The 19,535-nt window shown below is 40.6% G+C and overlaps 1 pseudogene; it reads right to left on the reverse strand.

The window, feature by feature from the left end:
• Positions 1-280: 280 nt before the first annotated feature.
• Positions 281-677, reverse strand: LOC114693088 (annotated as a pseudogene).
• Between the last annotated feature and the right edge of the window lie 18,858 nt (positions 678-19,535).

Genomic DNA, 19,535 nt, shown 5'->3' on the forward strand with positions numbered 1-19,535 from the left:
CTGGAAGCATGTATTTAAAAAAAAAATAGTCTAAGTAACTTGGATGTTCACATCTTCTAGACACTTCTGCAGTCTACATTACAAAGACTGTTTCTTTCAAAGCTACACTGACCTAAAAAATGCAGTGGGTTTTCTTCTGCATAACATTAACAGTGATTTAGCTTTTCTCACCACTGGTTAAGAATTCTGGGAGTTATGCAGAAACTGTGTTAGTATTCTTTTCAACTGTATGGAGAAAGCTATTTTTTTTTTAAGTTCTCCAACTTTGACACTCTGCAGCTTAGTTCTCATCCACATTGACTGTCTGTAGATTTTTGAATGTGGTAAAAGGTACGTAAGTTACCAGTGTGTAGAGCTTGTTTGGTGAGTCCTCATTCTCATTACGTTTTCTGGACAAATGTACATGGATACGGTATGGAACAGTCCTTATTCCTTTGGCCCAGACGGCTTTATTGAGCCTGGTATCAATGCACACATCTGGAGTACCCATCTCTTTCATGGCAGATTTCTGGATTTCTTTGAGTGCCCTTAGGGGCACGCTTCTTGAAGCCCACTCCATGGATGTGCTTGTGAATGTTGATGGTGTATTCTCGGGTCACCACCTCGTTGATGGCAGAACGGCCCTTCTTCTTCTTGCCACCCTTCTTTACAGGAGCCATTCTGCTGGGCCCAAGTTGGAAAGGTTAGAGAAAACTATTAAAGGGATCAAATGAAAGAATTCTCTTAAGTTTTGAGCTTGTGAGATTGAGCTTATGTTATTTAAGCACATGTGTTGACAAAAACTGAAAGTATATTGTCTGTGTAGTATTCCAATTTGGACATAATTTCAGAACACTAGTTTACTTTATTTAAGTGTATCTCATTTTTAGTCTTTCCAGCACAGGATATTTGACTGGTATAATCTGAATACTCAACATAGAGCTTCTACTATTGCATGTAGCTCCTTGACCTTTTCTTGCTATTTGGCTTGAAATAAGTTCTTGTCTCTTGCACTAGCAACCATTTGTAATTTGTGAAAGGGTCAAGCTGGGTCAGTTGTTGCTTGGTACCGTACAACCAGAAATATGCAGGTCACAGACATGAAAGGAGTTTTTTACCAGACCTTATTTCCTGCAACTTAAATCTTTCCAGTTCAATAGCATTTGTCGCTTCCTCTCCAGCCTCTGACTGAGATAGGACAACCCATACTTACAGACACCATGAGAATCTTCTGAAATAATTTTTCTGTTTCTTGCTAGATGGCTCACACAGTTAATTTGGGGCTCAGCAAGCCAAACAATTGGTGTAGTAAAGCCGTAAGCTTAAAGTCAGTTATCATATTGATTGAGATCTTGCCCAAAAGCCAGTCATGTGACCAACATAGTCACATGAAGTTTTGGTACAGCCGATTCACTTCACTGTAACCTTTAGGACAACCGGAGCACATTGGTCACGGCTCAAACACTTACGAGGCAAGACTGAACTGTTGAAATGGACACATGGGTGAAGGAGATTGGATGGAATGGGGCCAGAAACAATGTGCTCCTGTTTCCCCCCCCCCTTTTTTTTTTAAACAGGGGAGTTGGGGTGGAGGGCGCATTTATGACCTCCTAGTTCTTCTGCAGTCACTGGTACATGGCTTGCTTTTTCTATATGCCTCCATTATTGTGATGTGTCAACTTGGGGTGATGTAGAGTAGGTATGTGGAAAAGTCAATTTTCTTTGTTGCTCTCACCAAGCAACCTACTTAGACCCTCAGCCATGGTAGCAGAGTCTGGCATTTGGCCCAGAGGATGCTCAGAGTAACTTTCACTTTATGCAGGACACTTTTTTTTCTTCTTGTTTCAGAGTCTTGCTTTTTCTCACACTGATGTTTCTCTTCAGAAGTTACTCACCAGGGATGGCTCTTGGAGTTGTCCAATTGACATTTAAATTACAGACTATTTTTTTCCTTTTTAAAGCCTGGGGACACACAAGACACAGGAACTGTTATTTCAGAGCTCCCCTATTTCTATTAATAGAACAGAATTAAATTAGTAACAAAGAGAAATATGCTGATTATGGAATGATACTGTTCTTTTTATAATTGTTACTAGTTGGTAGCTATGAGCTGTTTTGCTTTGCTAATGTGTGTGCGCCATCTGGCAAGGTATAAATTTATAAAAATGGATTAATTTAAGATGTAAGAACTAGATAGATAGAACCCTGAGCCATTAGGCCAAACAGTTTAAATAATATAAGCATCTATGTGTTTATTTTATAAGTGGGCTGTCGGACTGCTGGGGCTTGGCGGAACCTGGAGAGAATTCTCCAGCTACACCCTACCCTTCCATGAAGAGCTAAGGAAATCAGTGTTTGCTAAATGAGGGACAATCATTCTTCTGCAGGGACAAATTATCCAATGATCCCAAATGGTCAGCCCCAAACATATGAACAACACTAAATGGACTTAGAGGTTTTATGTATATGTGGTGTGTGTGTGTGTGTGTGTGTGTGTGTGTGTGTGTGTGTGTGTGTATGTGCATATGTGCACAGATTGTGTATAGAAAACTCCAAATTCTTCAGTGGACTTCTTTTTTTCCAGTTGCTTTTCTTGAGGCTGGACATCTTACAATATTGCCCCTAGGAATTGTTTTTTTCTCTTTTTGGTCAATATTTTTAGTTCCTAAACTTATCCTAACCTAGGTGCCTGAGATCTGAAAGCAAAAGAATATAAGACATTTTAAACCAACTTATTTTATATGAAAAATGAGCATGATTAATCTTAAAATTCATATAGGCAGAAAAATAGAGACTAAGATGGACATGACCCTTAAGAGCAGTGCAGACAAGGTGGCAGTTTCTCAGAGCAGCTCTTTAGAAACACAAGATCATGGAGGAAACAAAGGAAATGGATAGTGCAACAGTCATACTTTGTATTTGTATCTTCGTTTGTCTCTGCAGGGTTTATTTTAGCTGCACGCATATAGTTGGTGCTTAATTAACAACCATAGAACAGATAAGGAATATTACATATGTCAGAGACTTGAATCATTTGAGCAACCAGAAACACACAAACACACTCACACATACACACAAATGCACACACCCAATTACACAAGCTGCTTGTCTTTTTATCAATGCACTCAATGTGTCAGACACAGCCCACTGCTTTTCCATGGGATCTTTTTGGTAACCTTGCTGCAGCCTCATCTTATGGCCGTGCACTGGCTGGTGCATGGAAGTCTGGGGTCACACTTGAGATGGGTAGAACAAGGATGGAAACCCAGAATCCAAGCCTATAACTTATCTGCTTTCAGCCAGCTTGAGAAGTTTGACACAAAATATAAAGAAATAAACTAAAATAGAATTGATTTCAGTGTTCAGGTAAAATTTATGGTTTCCTTGGAGATAGGAATTTTAGGTTATCATATGAGAGAAGAATTCTAAGCTTAGCAAACAGTGGTTATTTAGTTTCTTTGTATTCTTTGTTTTTTGTATTGTTATACAATATGTATATAATAACAAAAAACCTGCACAGTGTTCTAGATTCACAAAAAAAGTTCTCCCTCATCCCCACCTCTAGTCTTCTTCTGCCAGGGGAGGCACATTTAAGTATCTTTGCCCATTTTCTTATATTGATTATTTTCATAACACTAAGTGATATATTGATTGGCAAAGTATTGTGTCTGAACTAGGTTCTGTTTTTGGTTTATGTATTTATTTATTTATGTATTTATGTATTTATTTATTTATTTATTTATTTATTTATTCTTTGTGTCTTTCACATCATGCCTCCTGATCCCACCCATTTCCCTTCCAATTCCAAAATAAATTTCAGAAGAAAAGTTGGGGGAGGGGGAGGAAGAAGGGGAAAATCTCATGGAAGCTGCAGTGTGGCATAGTAAGTCACACAGTAAACCCCTTTATCCATACATTTTTATATGCTCGGGCTTACTGGAAAGAATCATTGGTCTGGTTCGAGGTCCCTGGTCTCTGCACACCATCAACGGTGGGCCCTCACAGGTACTCTTCCTGGACATCCCATCGCTTCCCTGTGTTGTGATGATCCTGCCGCCCGGGGGTCCACAGGAAAGGTGCTGAGGGGAAGCCCATCTGATTGGTTTGTTCCTCTTGGAGTGTAAGATATCTTTCTTGTTGGTTTCTCTCTTATGTCTTGAGGCTTTTGAGTGGCAAATGGTGTTCCTAAATGAGGGTGTGGGTGAGCTGTGGGATCCCCTCCCCCTTCTCTCCTTCCTCCCTCCCTGAAAGAATGAGCTCTAGACTAGGGAAACATGACAGGCAAGGCTAGCCTGTCACCAAGGAAGTGTCTTTTTCCTCAGCTGGCAGCTTGTAGCAAGAGTCAGCTGTGCCCTCCCAACCACCAGGTAGGGGGCGGGATTTAGCTACAGGTGCTGGCTCATCAACATAATAGACTGTCTAGAACGTGCACATTTTAAAGATAACCGAAATTTCTCAGGGGGAAAAATGCCTCAAGGCAGCCTCACAGGATCGGTTCCGGAAGGAAATGGAGGGATGGCACACACAGATAACTTTTTTTTTTTGATTGACAAGATTATATGCAATTTCCTGATAACCAAATGCTAAGCTAATTTCTCTTAAATACTCTAGAGCCAAAGAGAATATATGCCAGAAGCATGGGTGTAGGGTTTCCATTAACATAATGTTCCCAGTCTTCCTCTCTTCTAGCACACAGAAAATGTCAATATTCGATGCCACATTGTGGCAAAGACTGAGCCTTGTGATCTATTGCTTCAGTACCCAGTTTCCCCAGGGCTGAAAGCATCAGTGTCTGAGTGGTCATACTGAAGGGTTTGCCCTGTGTAGTCCATATGTATGCCTGTTGACCCAGAATAATTACTGTTAACATTCCCCTTCACTGTAAAAAGGGCTGCTTCCTTCACACAATCCCTTCATGGCACAAGGTGTTTGGAGAGTCCTGGAGAGCCTTCTGTGGGAGGGGGTTCCATCTGTTTAGAAAAGGATTCTGTTAGCCTATGAGCAAATTAGCAAGTCCTATTGCTTCTCTGGGAGATTGTGTCGCTGTCCCATAAACTCTTTGCAAATACCAAAGAACATCCTTCCTTACATTTCCATAACTATCTGTCTTAAGAAGATATGTGATGTTAAAACTCAGCCACTTCTTACTGTTGTCTCTTCCCATGTGTTTATAAGGGCACATCCTTTGCTTCTGGCTCTAAATCCCCACTTAGGTTCTGTACTGGGTGGATACCTTAGTCATGGGCCTTTACTTAGCACCATTAGTGAATGGATGTCATATTGGGTTTTTATCTTAATGGAATCTGAGTATGGAGAAAGATCTATGTGAATGCCAATGTCAACATCTTGAGCCAAAGTTTTTACTACTTTTTCCTATTGACCCAGATGGAACTGGAAAGATAGGCCCTGAACTATGATTTTCCTCTCATAGCCTTAGTGTCTACCATAGCTTCTTCTCTTGTTGCTATGTTTAAATACCTGAAAAAATAAAGACAAAAACAGAACAGTGTAAGATGTGAGCGATTATTATGCCTTACACTTGAGGATGTGTCCATCATGGTGCAGAAGGATGAGGCGGTTGGCCAAATTATGTCTGCAGCCAGGAACCAGAGTGAGATGAATACTGGTGCTCAGCTCACTTTTTCCTTCATCTTCAGTTCAAGGCCCCAGCCTATGAAATAGTGCCTCCCACGTTCCTGGTGAGTCTTCCCTCTGCAGGAAACCCCCTTACAGACACACTCAGAGGCATGTTCCCATGGTGATCCTAAATCCACTCAAGTTGACTATTAAATTAACCATAGCAATGGAGTCTTGCATGATTAGTAGGGACTCAGCTTCTAAAAGTAAGGTCCCCAGTTTGAAACTAAGCTTATTTGGAGATCTTATCTGATTTTGGCACATGTCAGTGAGGTTGTCCTGCTTGTCAAATCCCAGATTGCTGGGCTCTATACATCATCAGTCCTTGGCAAAAGTCACTTATCTATCAGCTGTGTACCATGCCTTCTGTATGGCTCAGTGTCCATTCTGCCCTTGAGACCTGGCTTTGAAGAAGCTTGAGACTTGAGATTCGACCTAACTTGTTAGCTTGCCCTTTCCACCCCACCCCCACTCCACCCCACCCTCCACTCCTCCACGCTTTGAAGGTAGATTCCAAGAGAGGCGTTTGAAAAGTCAATACTGTGCTTGTCATGAGGTGCTCTGAAGCAGAAGCCCCAAATAGACTTCATCAAGCAGATTAGCAGTGACATTTCAGACCAATGCTTGCCAGTGCCTCTGAAATTAGGAGTGAGTGGGAGAAGGGAGTGCAGCAGAAAACTGCCATTTAAACGACAGGCCTTTGTCTGTTAATAAGCTGCTTCCTTTCCAGCTTGGGAGTTTCCCAGGAACTAAGTGGCCCGTGACGCAGCGGGGCCATCAGTGATTTCATCCTGTGCCTCCTGTTTCAGAGAATAGACTCCACACAAAGCAAGGCTGCTAGTGAACGAGTTAATTTCGTCACCTACCTAGACTTGGAAGTTACCCGGAGGAAATCCAGTCTTTAAGATGATCGTACCACCCTAGATTGGCACGGGAGAGCAGTGCACATACTCTGGGGAATTCTAACACATTCAGAGTTTGCAGGGGTCAAAGCAGGACCGCTGGGCAGCTCATTCTGACAGTGACTTCTGGGTTAGATATAAAGGTCTATACCTTTGTCACTAGCTCCCCAAGTCAAACTTATTTCTAGATTTTTTTTTATTATTCTTTCCCTGAACCAGAATTATCGAAGGATCATGTAGTCCAGTGACATCCTTTGCAGACAGATAGAAAGGAAAATGATGCCTCTGAAACAGAGGGAGGCTGACTAGAGAGTGTTTGTACTTTTTGATCTATAAAAATCCCTTTTAAGACATGTTAGCTGGGAGAGTGGTGTCTGCCTTTAATCCTAGCCCTTCAGAGACTAAGCAAGTAGTGAATTTGAGGCAAGCCTGGGCCACATAGCAAGATCCTGTCTCCAAACAAACACAAATTTAGCAGTGGGAATGAATCTTGGAAAACTGTAGAGCTGCTGCTGAGGTCCACATAAGCATGGAGATGGATCCCACATGCTGACTCGATCCCATCCGGGTAGACTTCAGAGAACCAATTTTAAACCACATTTCTTTAGTTAGGGGGCACAAGTCGGCCGAAGTCTCAACTCTGCCTCTCACTGGTAGGATTTGGATGAGACCTTTGGACCTCCCCTGTGCACACAGAGGTAATGACACCCAACTTGGCCCATCACAGAATTCCAATAACACTGGAATAAGAAAGCATATTTAAAAAATTCTCTGAAAAGTTCTGAGGTGGTAATGAATATGAGGCCATAGGCCATAGTTCTACTGTATATGCTTGTAGTAAAACCCAACAGTTGACAGTGGTCAATTCTGTCTTAAGTAAACCACTACTTTAATATGGCACTTCCCCCATTCAGTTGAAGGCAGGTAACTTTCAGTTAGTTTTATTACAAAAATGTTCGTAAGAAATTGATTCTCTTCAATTCCAATTTCTTACATCATTGATCCCTTCATCTCCTAAGTATAGCATGGCTGGGAACTATTGACCTGAAGTGTTCTGATATGGATAGGCATTGTGTTCTCTGGTCATGTAATTTCAGCCTGAACTTCTTGATACCTTTAATATACCAGTGATTTTTTTTTCCTCACACACTTTTATATTTTATATATTCAAAGGAAACTTCTAAATTCCAGCCATGTACCCAAATCCTTGCTTCCTTTTGGTTTAACTATTACCACATTGAACTTAAACTGTAGTTGATATTGTCTGTGGAGAAATCATTCACCCTGATATATCTGCTCTGTCCAGTTTCAACAAATGCATGGTGAGCCTTTTCAAGCTTGCATGTAATTTAGCTAAATTAGGACCATTGCATCCACTCGGATTTTTACAGCTTCCTCCTACATTCTTACTAAGAATAAATGTAGGCAAATAACACAATTTGAGTCATGAGGTCTGTGTCTCATTAGGGGCCCTTACATTTAAAGGAAACCTTGGGGTGAATCCATGCATTTTACAAACCGGCCCCATAGCCTATTAAACTAGGGGAAAAAGAAAGTCACTTTAGCTTCTGAGTTTGGAATTGCAAGGCATTCCTCTGCCAGACAGAGCCTAGGCAAACTCTTACGGTGCATTGCTGAGACTGGCTTTGGTACTGTCACCAGTCTGGCCCTGGCAGGTCCCCACCGTCCTTACCACTCCACGAACTATGCATTATGGAAATGGAAGAGCTCTGTGTGATGGGTCATTTCACTTCTCAGCAATGCCAGTGCCACTCAGCTACCACTGAGGACATGCCTCTCCATGGAGATAAGATGACATCTGTATCTGTCTGCGAAGTTTTGGCTTTTGAAGTTAAAAGACAAAAAAGGGGAAAAAATGAATTAAGTCTTTCAGATCATTGTCAAATCGAATCTAGGAAAAAGAAGAACAGCTTCAAGGGGCTTCAAGACATGGCAAACTGGAAAACACAAAGAGCCAGGAAGTCTTCCAGGTCCCAGAACATCTTTGTTGAACCCATGTCAAGTGCATCGTCTCTCCAGAACTACTTTGGGTGAACAATGAATCTAATTTGTTTAAGAGGAAGGAGAGGTAAGGTCCTTGCTCAGTACTAATGAAGTCCATGGTCCACTAGGAAGTAGCTTTACTTTTCCCCATACTTAAAACATTCCAAATTATGGAAGCAGAACAAGCAGGAAGGATGCTTAGCAGATAAAGTGTTATCATTATTAAACTGCAACCAGTATTTACCATATTTTGTACCACAAACAGTTTGGTATGCAAACTTTTTTCTGAATATAGAGGAAAATTATTTGGAAGGGTAATTCCTATTTCTCTGTAAATAACCTAGGCACGTGGTACTAGTTAAAGATTGATTATATGAAAAAGTTACTTGAGGCTGATTGGTAATAAGATTGAAATCCCACTATAATCTCCTGTGATGGACGCACCATGGCCTGTCAGAAACATTAGTGGATTTGGAATCAAAGCTGACGATTCTACTTCTTGTGGACTGAGCAATCCATAGAAAGTTACATATGTTTGCCCAGCTTCAGCTTTTTATTGGTTAAAACGAAGCAAAATGTGTTATTGAATCATGTTGTTCTAGTGAATGCCTGGCAGAAAGTTTATAAAAACTCCTATAGCATCCAGGCCACAGGCACTCAATACAGGAGGGTTGTTCTAATATCAACAATGGAACCCAAGGGTTTGTAAAGCAAGAGAAACATGATGAGGTTAAGATCAAGTAGGTAGTCATGGCAAGCTCTCAACTTCCCTTTGATGCCTCAGAATTTGGTCATGGCTTGTTGTAATGAAGCTACATTAAGGTTAAACTCATCATCTAATTGTTTCTCCTTATCTGACCGAGTGGCTATTATAATTTGGCTTTAATTAAATGTGTTGGCTTTTGAGAAGATTGACTGTTGAGAAGATCAAAAGGGAAAGCACACAATTGATTCGGAACCAGAGTAAGAAATAAAGGTCATCTAACCCACGTCGGCTCAGGTTATACGTAATTAGTCACATTGGCCAAGTTTCTAAGAGCTTTCTTCAAAGGAAACATGAAATAGATATTTAGCAGAAAAAGGCCAGGAAAGAGTGTGTGGTTCTGTCAATTAAAATGTGAAGATTAAACTCAGGGAAAAACAAACAGCATTTGTTCAGCAGAGCCCATGCTAAGAGCTGGTCTGCCTGTAACCACTGCCTTTACAGAAGGCTTCTATCCCAGGTGGGTAGCGTGTGCTCTAGCCATGTGACCTTCCGGAGCCTCACAGAGGTCCCCATTCCTGTGCTCACATGCACTCTGCAGTCTCTCACTTGCAGCACCTGTCTCCGTCATGCCTGTCAGTTTGTCTTTCTGTTTGCTTCTCATCTGACTGCCAACAGGTGTATTTTCTATTTCACCAACATTTTGATCAAGTTCAGTCTTTTCACGCCCATGGCACTTTCAGTCTGCAGCAGACATTTGAGGATGGTCATGCAGGTACACGAGTCTACCAGCAATAACCTGAGGGCAGGGACTCAGCCTTGCATTTAATCTGTGTGCCCACCCCCATGTGGGCATGCGTTACTGCATTCCCATCTCCCCTTTATTTCCATCACTTCCAACACTTGGAAGTAAGTCACCATATGATAATGAGATTCTTGTCAAAATATGGAAGTGAGACTCTTTTGCCTCATATTACAATGACTTTTATTTTTAGTAGATGAGTATTTCATATTGACTTAATCTTTATTTCTTTTATCTCTGCTTCTCTCTTTGTCATCCCTTTTTATCTGGCAGATGACATTGTTCTACCAAACACTGTACTGGGCAATTTACATGAGTCTATTATTTTCTCTCTTTCTTTCTTTCTTTCTTTCTTTCTTTCTTTCTTTCTTTCTTTCTTTCTTTCTTTCTTTCTTTCTTTCTTTCCTTCCTTCCTTCCTTCTTTCTTTTCTTTCTTTCTCTCTCTCTCTTTCTTTTTCTTTCTTTCTTTCTTTCTTTCTTTCTTTCTTTCTTTCTTTCTTTCTTTCTTTCTTTCTCTCTTTCTCTCTTTCTTTCTTTCTTTCTTACAAAACTCTAATAATCTTTGAGTCTTAATTGTTTCATTTGAAAAATAGAAAGCTTGTATAAGGATTTAGATGTTAGCTTGCTTTGAGTTTCCAGTCTATAAAATAGAGCTATCCACCTTATAACCATTCTTTCATTGTTATTTAAAAATTCCAAGCCATGCTGTGGTGGCACACATCTTTAATCCCAGCACTCATGAGGCAAAGGCAGGCAGATCTCTGTGAGTATAAGGCCAGTGTAGTCTACAGAGCGAGTTCTAAGACATCTAGGGCTACACAGAGAAAACCTGGCTTGAAAACCTATATAAATTATATAGTGTATTTTACAGATTGTATATTATATACTTTATATATGTAAATAAATAAATAAAAATACCAGAGACTTCAGATTGTGAAAAAAATTAAACTTATACAACCTAAGTACAAATAAGTTTTAACACTTTATATTTAGAGGAATAGTAGTATGTTGAAGACCAACTTTTTCATGTCAAGAGAGAAGACAAAAGCATTTAGGCTTCTACTATAAAAAAATATAGATGTGGCATGCTTGACTTTTCTTTTTTGAAATTCTGCTGAAACACAGGTCAAAGTGAACTTCAAATACAAACATTCAAACTACTTTCATCCCAGATTTTCAAACTCCATATTAATTTTTAGGCTTTTAAAATGTGAATGTTTGAGTGTTGTGTCTGTGTGTCTGTGGTATATGTGTGTGTGTGTGTGTGTGTGTGTGTGTGTGTGTGTGTGTGTGTGCGTGCGTGTGCGCGCGTGCGTGCTTGCTTGCTTGCTTGCTTGCTTACAGTGTTCAGACAAGGACACGAGGTTCCCTGGGCCTAGAGATACACACAGTTGTAAAGCACCCTGCTGTGGGTACTGGAAACAAACCCCAGTCCTCTGAAAGACTGTCAGGAGCTTTAAAGTGCTGACAGGTGTCTCCAGCCTTCATACTGATTTTTAAATCTGCTCTTTGTCTGGTTTTGTTTTGTTTTACTATTATTCTTTAGTTGCTTGTTTGTCTTCTAATGAGAGAGACAGGATGTGGATTTGGATGGGAGGGGAGATAGGGAGGATATCTGAGAAGTTGGTGTAGATGTGGACAGGGAGAGGAAACAGTAATCAGAATCAATTGTATGAAGCAAATATTTTCCGTAAGAGAATAAGAGAGAGTCAGTCATTTGGTTGGGAGCAGGATGAAGGGGGTGTGATGGGCCAGAGAGGAGTTTAAATGGGATGGAGAAAATTGGATATGCTATAACTTATGGATTATATTCAAGTATGAAATTACTAAAGAATAAATTTAAAATGGAAAAAAGAAAGATCTTTTCTCATGAGTTGTTTGCATCTGCAGGGCTAGGCCTTGAAACTATACAGTCAGCGCTCAGATGGAACTATTGTGGTTGAAAGTGTGAGGCACAGGGCACAACAACAGAGACAGACAATGAGGTTGTGTCAAATCAAATGTGTCACAGCCAAGAGACCACCCGCTGAGAGATCGAGGATGCCTGTGCATCCAGGGATTCCAATGCCTCAGCAGGACTGAAACTTCAGACTCTTGATTTGTCAGATCCAGGCTTTGCTTTGGAAAGGTATTGGTGAAATTATTAAGGCCATTCCACATAGTTAAAAGGGAGGTTTATTTAGTGGCGTAACTCACAAATGAAGGGATAGGTAGGTTGCAGTGTCTGGAAAAGGCGTAGCGCAGTCCGGCGGTGTTCTCTGGAGAACTCTGCTCAGTCTACCTCCAGCATCCAGGGTCCAGGACCTAAGAGAGGTGGTGCATCCAGATCTCGGGTCTTCAGGGTCCTCTCTTGGCCCTGCCTTGTAGGTGTGACAGTTACCGAAGCCTCAATGGGGGTTGGAACTTCCAGATCAAAGCTGGAATGGCTACCCACTACAGAAAGTTGTAAAACTGAAGAAACAGATAATCTAAGCAACTTCTTATTTTTCTTTTTTTTTAAGTTAGAGTATATTAACCTGTGTCCACTAAATTCTTTTATCCATACTTACATCCCATCCACTTCATTTAATCTATGGCATCTGGAAAAGGTTCATATTCTGACACTTGTATATGTCTTGTTACTAATTGTTTAATTTGAAAAGTTTCCTTCTTTTTTCTTTGTTTCTTCTCTTTCTTTTCTTTTCTTTCCCTTCTTTTCTTTCCTTTTACAAGGAACAGAACTGATGGGCTATGGGACACAGCCAGCTGGAGAATGCTGTGGCTGCCAGACCAGACCTTGTGATAAGTGAGAAAAACTGGCTTGTTCAGAACCAAAGGTTGTTAATTCTGTGATTTAGAAAGAAATCTTGCATTTGCTTCCTGTCTCTGTACCTACTGCTTTAACATTTGTTCCTGAGTCTTGTTATCTCTCTTCTTGAAGCCGTAGATTTCCCTGTAACACTGGAAAGACACTCTATCGTTTGTTTGGAGACAGGGTCTTGTGTAGCCAAAGATGATCTCAAACTTGCTATGTAGCTGAGAATGGCCTTGAACACTCTAGCATCCTGCCCCCGCCTCTATAACATGAGATTACAGGCCTGAGCCTGGTTTTATATGGTACAGGCAGTGGGACACATGGCATTATGCATGCTAGGCAAAGCATCCCATCAGCCCTGGAAAGATCCTTTATAAGTATCCAGCTACACAATGCACAGCAAGAAAGTGGTATATAGCCCATGCTCAGTAAATATTAGTTATGCCTTCTGAGGAGGCTTTCCTAAAACTTTCTCATGCTTTAAAATGGTTGTTTGAAAGACTTCTGTGATTTTATATCTCTCTAGGACTGATAATGGTGAGTATATAAGAATGGCAATTTTTTAAATCATCTACCTTTCAATTTTTATCCAGAAAAATATAAAACCAATGAAACTTTAAAACCAGAACATCTGGTTCTTCTACACCTGAGTTGACAACCTAGCCTTGGAGAGGTAAAACTGAGGGTGTTCATCCTGACTGATGACCTGTTCACTCCAGTTAGAGGCATTGTCAGAGTTTTCTGATAATGGTCCCATGGATGAGCTTTACCCCTTCTCTGAATTCACTCCTGGGAGGCTTTTCATCAACTAATCAAAAGGAGACCCCCAAATAATTCTACTTTAGATATTTAAGTTCACAGGTGGCCTATGGAACTCAAGGCCCCACCGTTTATATACTCAATAAAGCTGTTGCAAAGACAAAAATGCCAGAAAGCAAGAGTTGTATTTCCCAGAACATGAATAAATATATTGGTAGTATGACTGCCCCCGAGAAAGATAACTTGACCCTAGATACAAGGGTGTCATGTGATAGGAAGAGGGGTGGGCAAGTTAGCACCAAGGATCTGTAACTGAAGACATCAGAGCTGCCTAAGGAAGACTGAGCAGGAATATCTGTCCCTGCAGCTGGGTCCTCAGCATTCCAGTGATATGTACTGAACATTAAACAACTCCTCTTCTTTATTTATCCCAGAATCATATCACGGAGGATTTTTTTTTCTTTGTATTAAAAAGACTGGATTTGGAGAAAGAGTGTCATGACCATTCTGGGGGTAACCAACTTCTCTTGATTATATTTGAGGCCCACTCCATGGGAGGTCAAACACATGTGACTGGGAGGCCACAGGACTTGTTAAGAAGTCAATTGTTGACACTTGCTAAGTAGACATGTAATAAAACTGCTGTCTACACATTTATGTTGATACTCATAGACGAGTTATCCTCTCAGTCTTGGTCAAAGAAGCCTCTCTTTTTATTGGGCAATGGTTAAGGCAGAGATTTATAACCTCTCAAAATCCTGGCAATAAGTGACTGTTGTGTGCTCAGCCTTAAATAGGACCTATAGATCATCCATTCAAGGCCCGGGAACAGGGATGAAAAGCAGGTGGAAAGACCTGTATAACTACAGCTCATCAGCAAAGACTAATGGGAAGAGAAAGGTAGGCTGTGTGGTTAGGACGGGGTGACGCCAAGACTGCTCTAAGCCATCCTATATTCTCTCTACTGACTTTACTAATTACTCCTTCCTTATATGTTTTTATTACTTACCCTATATTCAGCATAAAATATGTAATTTATTGGAATTAGCCTGTTTTATTGTTATTCACCACATAGATACCCAGTGGTTTTTGGGGTAGCAGCAGGGAACCTGAATGGTTGTCATAGGTCCGTTGGTTGTCATGGTCCTGTGGGTATCCCTTACTCTCTAAGTCTGTTTGGATTACTATTGTGGATTAGATATAGCAGGTGGGTCAAATGTAAAGTAGGCAATGCCTTCAGGGGTCAGTAGATCAAAAAGAGCATCATGCTGTGATATATGAGCGTTTTGAAAAAGCTAATATCTTAATGCTAGGTATGATTACTGTGCATATTGGCATTGCTACCTCCAACTTGTTGGCCACAGTTTTACATATTTAATACAATGAGGAAAATTAGTTTGCTCAAGTATGTAATTGCCAATGACTACTTATGAATCTTTCAGTACATCTGTGAATATTAAATTGATGCTTCCCTGAGTTTCTATTTTGTATAAAAGCTAGGGCAAAGAATTTTCTACCCTTCATGCACAGACCTAAGAGGTAATCTGGAAGAATGAACCATTGCTGGATATTGGAGTCTACTCAAAAGTTGGAGCTACAGAACTGAAACTCTGAAAAAGTCTAGAAGAAAGAGTAGGGAATCTACTTCAGGCTATAGGCTCCATTAAGGACTTTCTGAATAGGACTGGAGCTGACCAATGGTCAACAAGTGGGATTTGGAAAACTGAAAAAGTTTCTCTACTGCAATGGGAACTGTCAGTCAAGTGAAGAGGCAGCCCACAAAGTGGAAGAAAAATTGTTGGCAGCTAGACGTTGACAAAGAACTGTTGTCTAGAATGTGCAAAGAACTTTAAAAAAAAAAAGATAAACACCAAGAGAACAACTCAATTAAAAAGTAGATTATGGAACTGAACAGAGAGTTCTCAGACAAAAGGCTAAAAGATATTTTTTTAAAGTGTTCATTATCTTTAGCCATCAGGGAAATGCAAATTAGAACTACTTTGAGATCTCATTTTAACCCACTTGGAAGGGCCAAGACTAAGAAGACAAAAGGCAGCCAATGCTGATGAGGGTGTGGGGAATGCAGAACCCTTATGCACTGCTGGTATGTGGGCTGGCCTGAAGCTAAGAAGGGGTGAAAGCATGCCTAAAACCCTGGGTTTTCTCATCAGGAGAGCGGCAGGAGTTCGGCTGCTCCCCGCTTTGTCCAGGTACCAGCAGACCCCAGCGGTCAGGCTTCCCCAAGTGTTGAGGTGCCCATGGCAAGTAGCAACCAAAGGCTCACTGATTGCTGCTTATCTGACTACCAAAACATCGTAGGCGGGACTTCCTATGACCTTATAAGGTTCCTTCCTTCACTGTTGCCCCTGAGTATGCAAATGAAGCACCCTCAATGTTCTTGCCCCAACCAATGATATACCACCCCATGAATCCAACCAGCCATTTTTCCTAGGGTATAAATGCCTCTTGCCCCCTCTGAATAAACGAACTGTCCGCTGACACAACCTCTCAGGTGTCTTTTTCCTGCCACAGGTACAAAGCAGGGTTGGAGCCTGGCTCTGGTGTGAGTGCAAATTAGTGTAGCCACTATGGAAATCTAGAAATAAATTTACTATATGACCCCACTGTCACACTCTTGGGCATATACTCAAAGAAATCTGTTTTATACTACAGAGGCATATGATCACTCATGTTCATGGATGCTCTTTCAAAATAGATACAACCACTTAGATGTTCATCAGTTGATGAATGGATGATACAACGGTGGTACCTATAATACAATGAAATTTTATTAAGCTATAAATAAAAATGAAATCATGACATTTTCAATTAAAATCATCACCATGTGCTAAATCGTGGGAGGAATGATTTTTCTAATTTTAGAGTTTAAAAGAGTCTACTTGTAGACCAAGATAATAAACTAAATAGAAGTCATGAAGAAAGCTGTTCACCATATTTTAGAAAAGAAAATGCAGGTAAGTGGACTGAGCTAGGAGCACATTATACTGAGTGAGATAGCCCAGGCTCAGAAAGACACTGAACCTTTTCACTCTTATGAGGATCTTAGCACTGAATCTTTAGATTTGCATGTTTAATTTGATACACCTGTAGAATCCAGGAAATAAAGAACAGGAGCATTGATGGGAAAGAAAAAACAGAGGCCATAAGGGATTGGAGAATATGAAGCTAATTGCTTTTCCAATGGTAATTCTGTTGCAGATTATTATGGTTTTGGTGGTGGATAAGTGCATAGAATGTATTCAATATCTAAAGTGTAAAAATTGGGAAGTTTCACAGCTTCCGTTCTGAATGCCATTTCTAAATGTCTATGACTTCATTAAGTCGTACAGACTTTAGGGCTAGCTAATTCCGGTATGTGACTTTTTAAATTTATTTGCAAGTTGTTTTTTTAAATAATAAAGTCTACTTTTTAAAAAGAAAAAAGGAATTTGGCCCCTGGTAGGGGAATCATGTTTCAGTAGTTAGCCACATATCCAGGAGTATATGGGCAGCATACATTGTACTTGACAGAGCATTATATTTTAAGGGGACACAAAGCTTTGGTAGTAGGGAGGTAAGGGTGACTCTGGGAGGAATTCAGAGGAGAAGCAGGAAGCAAATATGATCAAAACACAAAACACAGTTTGTGAAATTCTCAAGGAATTTATAAAATTATTATATTTAAAGTGCTGGAAATACACATTTAATTGCTAGTATTTCCAGTTGTTTGTGAATGCATTTTGTCGTGTGTGTGTGTGTGTGTGTGTGTGTGTGTGTGTGTGTGTGTATCTGTCTGTTTCTCTGTCTTTTTGTCTGCATGTGCATGCTCATGCTCCTCTGTGCGTATGTACATAGAGGCCAGAGGTTGATTTAGGGTGCCTTCCTCTATTACTTTTCTCTACGTTTGGGACAAGTCCTTATGGTGATATTTTATTTGTACTGAAATGTAATTTTAATTTTATGTTAATAAAGTTGCCCTGGGGTCAGAGCTATTAGAGCCATAGCAAGAGCGTGGTGGTTAGAAGAGCTAGGTAGATTTCTGTGTGTTCAGGGATACAGCCAGTATTGGAGACATATGCCTTTAAGACCTGGAGGGCGGTACTTACAGGCAGTGACAAGGCAGTCATGTGGTTGGGTTTACAACCAATGAGAAGGCAGACAGAAAGAGTATTTAAAGACAGACAAACAGGAAGAAGCTCTCTCTCGGGGAAGCTAGGAGCACTGCAGGAGGTAAGATTTTATCTCTGAGCTCTGACCTCTCGGCTTTCTCTCTTTTACATTGGCTCTGTGTTTTTTATTTTAAAAAGACGATTGGATACATCTACATCTGGCGCCCAACGTGACAAGAATCCATTAAAAACTGCTTGGGGCCGGCTCCCTAGCCGGAGCAGCCGGCTCCCTAGCCCTGGCCCAGGTCTGCTTGGGCTCAGGCCGGACTGTGAGCTGCTTGCTTAAGGCCAGTGCTACAAACAGCTCAGGCCTGCCCTGCTAAACAGGGCCCCTGCCTGTAGAGCCAAGCCTTGACTCGGCTCAAGAGGGAACAAGTGGCTGGCTTTAAGCTTTAGCCGGCTACCCCTTCACTTTCACTTTCACTTTCGCTTTCGCTTTTGCTTTCTCTCTTGCTTTCTCTCTCTCTGTTTCTCTCTCTCTCTCTCTCTCTCTCTCTCTCTCTCTCTCTCTCTCTGGATTCACACCTAGGACACTAGGTGGCTCTTTTGAAATTCGCTCTGATTTCTACTGTTCTACGCAGATTTGGTAAGTCATAAAGGAAACTATTTAAAAGACAATTTTTTTCCACATTTAAAAAAAATGGGTTTTCTGTGTACATTGGAAGAAAATTGGGTTTTTGAAATTTTAGGCAGTCTGACAATGGAACAACTATATGAGAAGATTAATGTTGATCGAATTATGCAGTTTATCACCATGCTTATTCTCATTTTACTATTTAAAAAGATAGTCGATTTAAGTGCCAGGATAACAGCTTTAGAAAAACCTGTTAATTTTAACAGTGAAGTTGGTTCAAGTCTGGATCATAAGGTTACAGAAAGAAAGCCTGTTTTCACACAGTCACCCTTAATTTATCCTGTAACCGTACAGCAGATGCCTGATCAAATGGCTACACAAAATACCTGGGCTCCAATTGAACTGATGGATTTTAAAAGGTTTAAGGAGGCAATCGTATCTTATGGCATGCATTCCCCATATGTAAAGCAAATGTTAAACTCTTGGTCAACATATAATAGGATTATACCACAGGACTGGCGGGACCTTGCACAAGCTGTTCTGGAACCCAGCCAGAGACTTCAATTTCTAACGTGGTTTAAGGAGGAAGCTAGAAAAGTAGAACAACAATGGAGGGATAAAGGAATACAAGTTTGTCAGGATCAGCTTATTGGAGAAGGCCAATATGCTTCAATACAAACACAATGTTTATATGATGTTCAAACCCTAATTTTATGTCGAATGGCAGCCTTGAATGCATGGGACAGAGTTGAGGAACCAGGAAAAAAACCTGAGTCATTCACAAAGGTTATGCAAGGCCCAAAAGAATCTTTCACAGATTTTTTAGAAAGACTGGCTTCAGCAGTAAACAGAATGGTCTCAGGATCAGAAGCTAGTAAGGCAATAATTGAAGCTTTGGCATTTGAGAATGCGAATGCAGCATGCAAAAGAATAATCAGGCCGTTAAGGGCAAGATCTGCACCTTTGGAAGATTGGATTAGAGAAACAATTAATGTTGAGGTTGATGAGCATGATGATACGTGGGTAGGAGAAGTAATTTCAAAAGGTTTGAGGAGTGTTAGATGTTTTGGGTGTGGAAAGCAAGGACATTTGAAAAGGGACTGTAAACAGGTCATTCCTAGAAGCAATGTTTCTTCAAGGAACAATGGCAACAGAATGCCCCTTCCTTCTGGAGTATGCAGAAGGTGTGGTAAGGGAAAACACTGGACCAAC

Source organism: Peromyscus leucopus, chromosome 20, assembly GCF_004664715.2.
Source record: "Peromyscus leucopus breed LL Stock chromosome 20, UCI_PerLeu_2.1, whole genome shotgun sequence".
NCBI classification, from domain to species: Eukaryota; Metazoa; Chordata; class Mammalia; order Rodentia; family Cricetidae; genus Peromyscus; species Peromyscus leucopus.